General features: G+C 40.4%; 1 protein-coding gene across 1 annotated transcript in view; it reads left to right on the top strand.

Annotated features, from left to right (window-relative positions):
• The window catches only part of LOC119577078 (basic salivary proline-rich protein 2-like), a 93,539-nt gene that overhangs the window by 83,631 nt on the left and 2,133 nt on the right, over window positions 1-7,775 (top strand).

The following is a 7,775-nucleotide window of genomic DNA, read 5'->3' on the forward strand; positions in this document are numbered from 1 at the left end:
ATGTAAGTAACAGGTCCCATGCCAGTCTTATGGTGTAACCGCCGGTTGGACACGTGGTCCTGTCAACTGTACCCCATGATCCGGCAAAGGGACTTGTTACAAAAGGCATCAAGGCGAGACTCCAAGACACTGGATAGCGTCCAGGTTTCACTTCCATACAGCAAAGCTGGCAGTATCAAGACCTTGAAGACATGAGCTTGGTCTGATGGTACCTTGTTGATCGAGTTCATGGCTCCTGCTGCCAGACCAATCCGTCTACTGACTTCTTGGTCTGACAGCCCAGAGACATGGACTACGCTACCAAGGTATGTAAAACTCTCTGTGACTTCAATGTCCTTGCCGCAAGCATGGATCGACTGAACAGGTTCCCCTAACAGGCCCCCAAAGTCCTGAATATTGGTCTTGGTCCAGGAGACCTCTAGGCCTAGGGGCTTCGCCTCATTGCTAAATGCATCAAGAGCCACCACCAGTGACTCCAAGGACTCAGATAGGATAGCAACATTGTCGGCAAAGTCAAGGTCTCAGACCTTGATATTGCCTAGTGTTGCTCCACACTGACTTTGGCTAGACACAGCCTTGCCTCACCCCTGAATTAACAGGGAAGAAGTTCGACAGACCCCCACCACACTTTACAGCACTTTCAGTACCAGTAGAAAGGCTTGCTATTAGGCCAATAATCTGTGTCGGATTCTCAGGATCTCCCATAGCGATTGACGATGCACCGAGTCAAACAATGATGTAGGTTCCAAGCAACCCACAACCAAACTCATGACGGCGCTCCACAATTACTCAAAGCGCTAGTATACGGTCTATTGTGGACTTGCCAGGAGTAAATCCAGACTGCTCTGGTCCCTGATGCCTCAGTAGGTGGTTGTGGATCTGTTTCAGAAGAATGGGGGCGAGAAACTTGCCTGGTATGTTGAACAGTGTAATGCCACGGTAGTTGCTACAATCCCAACGATCCCCTTTCGCCTTCCAGAGAGGGATGACCACGCCCCTCAGCAGGTCAAGGGGAATGGTACCAGACTGCCAGATGGCAGTCAGGACTGTATGCAGGCCCCGAGCCATAGGTTCACCCCCAACCTTTAGCAGTTCAGGAGAGATATCACATATGCCTGCAGCTTTCCCACTCTTCAGCTTAGAAATCGCCTTCCTAACCTCTGTTAGGATAGGAGGTTCCTCACTGATGGGTGGGTCCGGCACAGGCACTGAAACATCGCTTGCATCCAAGCTAACTGTTGGAGGGTCTACCTGGTACAACTGCTCAAAATACTCAGCCCAACGTTCACAAAGCACAAAATGATCTGAGATGATCCGTCCATCTGCTGATCAGACTTCAGTCATCTGTGAGGAGGGCTTAGAGTTCATTATTCTCAGGGCTTGGTAAACAGGACAAAGGTCATTTACCAAGAAATGGCCTTCAACCTCCTCAGCAAGATTCCTGATGAACTGTTCCTTGTCCCTTCTCAGCAGTGTCCGAGCCCTACGCACGATGGAACGACCTATGACTTAATTACCGTTCAGCCGAGCCTTGTGACATGCTTCATTGGCCTCGAGTTCTGTGAATCGGTCAGAGACTGCCATGGCGAACCCACGGGCACACTCCTCCTCCCTTAGTCTGTCCAGGTGAAACACCTTTGGGTGGCCACTGAAGTGGACCCGCAGGTTAGCAGTGGACCCGCAGGGTAGCCACAACCAGCCTATGGTCGGTGCCACAGAACTGGCACTCCGGTAAACCTGCAGTTCTGGAGGATCCTCCATCGCGTGCTAACAAGAATGTGGTCGATCTCCTTGGCCATTGTACCCGTATCGCTGTACCATGTCCAGCGATGCGGGTTGGAGTGCTGGTACCAGGAACCAGAGATCTTCATTTTCTGGGACCTAGCAAAGTCCCGGAGAAGGAGGCTATTCTCACTGCTGGGATCAGCTCCCGAGCCATGGGGGCCGACAGACATCTCATAGCCAGCTCGATCACAGCCGGATACCGGATATCATTATCATTATTATTATTATTATCATCATTTATTATTATTATTATTATCATTATTATTATTATTATTATCATTATTATTCATATCATTATTATCATTATTGTTATTATTATCATTATCATTATCATCATTACTGTTATTATTATTACTATTATTATTGTTATTACCACCATCATTATCATCATCATCATTATTGGTAGTATTAGTTTTAATATCTTTTATTATTATCGTCAATGTCATTGTTGTTGTTGTTGTTGTTGTTATTGTTGTTATTGTTGTTGTTGTTATTGTTATTATCATCATTATTATTGTTGTTATTGTTATTGTTATTGTTATTATTATTATGATGATTATTATTATTATTATTATTATTATTATTATTATTATTATTATTATTATTGTTATTGGGGATATTATTATTATTATTATTATATATATCATCATCATCATCATCATCATCATCATCATCATCATCATCATCATCATCATCATCATCATCATCATCATCATCATCATCATCATCATCATTATCATTTTCATTTTCATTATTATCATTATCATTATCATTATTATTGACATTATTATTTTTGCTATTAGAATTAATTTATTATTATCATCCTCATTACTATTATCACAATCATTTATTTTTTTTTTGGCTTTGTTGTTGTTGTTGTTGTTATTATTATTATTTTATTATTATTATTATTATTATTATTATTATTATTATTATTATTACTATTATTATTATCATTATTTTTGCCATTTAAATTTTTGCTATTAGAATGAGTATTCTTATCATCGTCATCATTACTATTATTACAATAATTGTTTTTTGAGTGTTTTTTTTTTATTATTATTATTATTGTTGTTGTTGTTGTTATTTTTGTTATTATTATTACCATTATTATTATTATTAGTAGTAGTAGTAGTAGTTTTTTATTATTATTTTCTATTATTATTATTTTCTATTATCATTGTCATCATTGTTATTATTATAAATCATTGCAAGTGCACACACCGGTCGCCGCATGCGGGTTATCATTATCATTATTAATATTAATATTATTATTATTATTATTATTATATATTATTATATTAGTTTATTATTATATTAGCATTCTCATTATTTTCATCATTATCATATTATTATTGGTATTGCTCTCATTCTTATTATCCTTAGGATTAATACTGTAATTGTTGTCATTATAATCATCATTATCATCAGTATTGTTGTTGTTGTCAATATGATGTTATATTATCGTTATCATAATCATTATTGTGAAAGAGCTACAACGATAATGAAACTTACTATTCTCACATACTACACCTTCTTACTCTTTTTCTTAAACAAGAGACACAATGGAGAGTTTTCAGTAAAAAAAAAAAATAATAATAATAATAATAATAAAAGAGAAATTCTATGAATATCTTATGTCTCTATGTGATAAAATTATTTAGATATGTATTCACTTTCTAATTACAGTAATGTTACAGTTTTATATTGATGAAATCTGTCCAACACCAGTTGCTAGAAATATTATTGACGGAATCAAAAGGACGAAATAACATCAGCACTTAACTTAAATGATGAGAAGAGACATCCCAAAGTCCACGAAAACAGAAAAGACAAAATAGGTAAGTGCGAGTGAAAGAGAAAGAGCAAGTACAGGTTTCAGAAATTTAAAGATACCAAAAGAGTGAAAGAAAAGAGAGAAAAACAGCGAGGAAATATATGAAAATCTGGAAGAAGACAACTACTTAAAGGGTGAAGTGGTCTCACAATCCGAAACATCACAGATATTACAAAAACAAAGCAAGGAAGGAGTGAGAGAGATCTCACTGAAGAGAAATATATAAGACTTAAATTATCGTCTCATCTATATTATTTTCCGAATTAAGGTAAACGCGGGAATTTCCGTGAAGATTTCCTCCAAATCCTGGGGGCAAGGGGGCCCGCGTCCCATTTGAGGGTACAGAGTTTCTTGGAGAGCCCACGTAACTGGGCCCTTGGGGCAAAGGTCCACTGAGGTAGTTGGGGTTGTGTGTTGGGGGTCCCCTTAAGTATAATAGCTGCGGTCCCTTGAGAGTGTGTGCTACTGGTCCTTTCTGACTTGGTGGTGGGGGTCCTCTTGGGGCTTTTATTGGGGGTCCTCTTGGAGGTTGTGGTGGGAGTCCCTCAACACTCTGTGGTGGGGGTTCTCTATTGTAACCGTACCCCTGGTGTAGAGGGCCCCTATGGTGCAGTTTTTGAGGTGGATGTCTTCCTCCACAGTGCGGCAAATTCTGAATTCTTGAATCAAGAGGAAGGAAGTGCGGTTGAGGTTGGCCGCCTGCAGCTGAGGATGCGAAAAGGTTGCAGGCCTCGAAGGGTCATAATCGGGATTGAAAGCAGGATTACGTATTTGCTCCTTCTTCGGAGCCTGTTGAGAATATTCTGACGAGTGTACCGTCTGATCTCTGACCTTGGAGTGAGGTAATGAGAGGGTGAAATGGGGGAATAAGCCTTGCGTTCGTCTGTCGACTTTTCGCAAGCCAAGTCCCGAGAAGGCCCCGCGCGGTTGCCGCTAGCAGAGGGCACGATTAATTCTTCGGCTCCTAAAGGTTCTGTAGAATAAGGCGGAGGAGGTTCACTCTGGGGATTGAGGGGCGGCTGGGGTGGATGTGTGCGCAGCGACCGGGGTCCGTTCACGAAGGGCGGCGGTCCAGTGATGTGGGTCACTTCAGGTCGATCTGTCAAAGGTTTAAAAACATTTGGACGTGTGCTGTAAAAGTTTTAAAAGATGAACATCTGTAGTAAAGATATGCCCATATGTCAGTAGCAAGAAGAATCAAATAATTGTTTTATCAGATTATATCATATACAACATTAGTCACACTCACGTTCACATACACACAAAATAACTCAAACCTGCTGAAATGCCGGTGTCCGTAGCAGGACCGGGCCGCGGCCTTCTTCTCCTTTGACTCAGCCTCATGGATGCCCTATGGACGGCCTGTCGAGATTCCTTGAAGGAGGAACGAATCCTGGTGGATGCGCGGCGATGGAAAGGAATCCCAGGCGGAGGCTGTGGATTCAGTCCTGCAGAGTAAAGGTGGTATCCAGTCTCTCTCTCTCTCTCTCTTCTCTCTCTCTCTCTCTCTCCTCTCTCTCTTCTCCTTTATATATATATATATATAATATATATATATATATATATATATATATATGACTGCAACGATGGTCCAGTAGTTAGAGCACTGGACTCCGACCCTCGTGGTCCCCGAGTTCAAATCCCAGCCACTGCAGCCGAAAAAATGCCTGCGTTCTAACTGCTGGCTCGAGCCCGAGAAAACGACATATCATCTTGAAAATTCAAACGCATGTGTTATAGGGGAAGTCACCGCCGTGGCACAAACCGCGGTTGATTAGGAAAGGCATCCAATTAGGCAAGGGTGGCACTGCCATATAACATCTCAGTAATGAATTGACAGAGGCATGTGTCCTGCAGTGGAATGAATGGCTGTTAAAAGAAAAAAAAGAAGAAAAAAAAAAATATATATATATTTATATGTGTGTGTATATATATATATATATATATATATATATATATATATATATATATATATATATATATATGTATGTATGTATGTATATATATACAAGCAGGTTTTCGCCCTGGAAACGGGCGAAACCAGAAACCAGATCCTAAATCTGAAATTGATCATAGAGAAAAACAGAGAACATCAGAAAGACCTATACCTGTGTTTCATCGATTACTTGAAGTTTTGATACTGTTGATCACGATATCCTCTGGAATAACATGAACAGTATGAAATTTCCAAAACACAAAAAAAGCCATGTATGACCAACAACAAGCAGCATAAGAACCACTTATGGGTTAACAGAATGATTCAAAGTCAACCAAGGAGTACGACAAGGTTGCATTCTGTCTCCGCACCTTTTTAATATATATTCTGAAACAATTATGAGAAATGCTCTAGAGAATTTTGAAGGAACTATAGATATTGGGGGGCCGCGGTGGCCGAATGGTTAGAGCGTCGGACTCAAGACTATCACGACGGCAATCTGATTGCCTACCTAGCCACTGGGTGGCCAAGCCAGCCCAAGTCAGTGCCGGGTAAATAGAGATGGTGACTCGATAAAAAAAAAAAAAAAAAAAAAAAAAAAAAAAAACGGGCGGAAGGCAATGGCAAACCACCGCTCTAAATTGCTAAGAAAAAAAAACATGGAAGCCCATGATCGTCAAGGCCGCGGTGGACGAATGGTTAGAGCGTCGGACTGTCACGACGGCAATCTGAGTTCAGGGGTTCGAGTCACCGGCCGGCGCGTTGTTCCCTTGGGCAAGGAACTTCACCTCGAATGCCTACCTAGCCACTGGGTGGCCAAGCCAGCCCAAAATCCCAAGCCCAGATAAAATAGAGAGAATGATTACCTAAAAAAAAAAAAAAAGTGCCGGGAACTCCGGCACTCTCCGTGGAAAGGAACTGGGGACCCTACCACTTACTCACTCCAAGAGCATCACAACATGAAAACTACAATTAAGTATCATACTGTGACCACGGCGGCTCAGACATGAACCTACCGTTAAAAGAAGAAAAGGAGGATATATATATATATATATATATATATATATATATATATATATATATATATATATATATCTTTTTATTGGAGGATACAAAATCAAATCTAAGATACGCCGATGATATAGTTTTAATTGCCAGCAATGTCAATGAACTACAACAGCTGCTAGATAAAGTTAGAGAAGCAAGAGAAAAGGATGGTTTATTTCTTAATGCCAACAAAACAAAGACCATGAAGATTCAAAGACAACCGGTAATGAACGATGATGAACATGTTACAATCAATGGAGTGGATGTGGAAAATATGAAAAAGTTCACTTACCTTGGAGCTGTTTTTACTAACACATATGATGATTCACCAGAAATAAAATGAAGAATTGCTATTGCTAAAAATGCCACAGTTGCTCTCAAAAACATCTGGAAAGACCAAAGCATTATCTTAAGGACAAAGCTGAGGTTATTGAACTCATTAATTTTTCCAATTGCATCATATGGTTCTGAATGTTGGGTGCTGAAGAAGACAGACAAGAAAAAGGTCAATAGTTTTGAACTGTGGTGTTACAGACGAGTACTGCGTATTAGCTGGACAGAAAAGAAAATGAATGATGAAGTGCTGAAAAAAATAAATTGTAAAGACCGGCTCTTGGACATCTTGAATAAAAGGAAGCTAAAGTTTATTGGTCATGTAATGAGAAGTGAAAGTCTTGAAAAAAAAACTTGCTGACAGGGATGGTGATAGGAAACAGGGGAAGAGGCAAACCGAAGACAAGACTGAGCGACAACATCAAAGATATTTGCGTGCTGACGATGGTACAAGTTGAAAGAAAATCGCAAGATCGAGTTGCGTGGCGGAGGATGGTGAAGAGATCCACGGCCCATGTGCGTGTGCGTGTGTGTGTGTGTGTGTGCGTATGCGTGTGCGTGTGCGTGCGTGTGTGTGTGTGTTTGTGTGTGTGTGTCTGTGTGAGTGTGTCTGTGTGTGTGTGTGTGTGTGTGTGCATGCGTGTTTGTGTGTGCATGTGCGTGTGCCTATGCGTTTGTATTATATATATATATATATATATATATATATATATATATATATATATATATAATACACTGACTTGGGTTGGCTGGTTGGCTAGGTAGGCAATCGAGGTGAAGTTCCTTGCCCAAGGGAACAACGCGCCGGCCGGCCGTGACTCAGACCCTTCATCGACT

Source organism: Penaeus monodon, chromosome 9 (genome assembly GCF_015228065.2).
Source record: "Penaeus monodon isolate SGIC_2016 chromosome 9, NSTDA_Pmon_1, whole genome shotgun sequence".
NCBI classification, from domain to species: Eukaryota; Metazoa; Arthropoda; class Malacostraca; order Decapoda; family Penaeidae; genus Penaeus; species Penaeus monodon.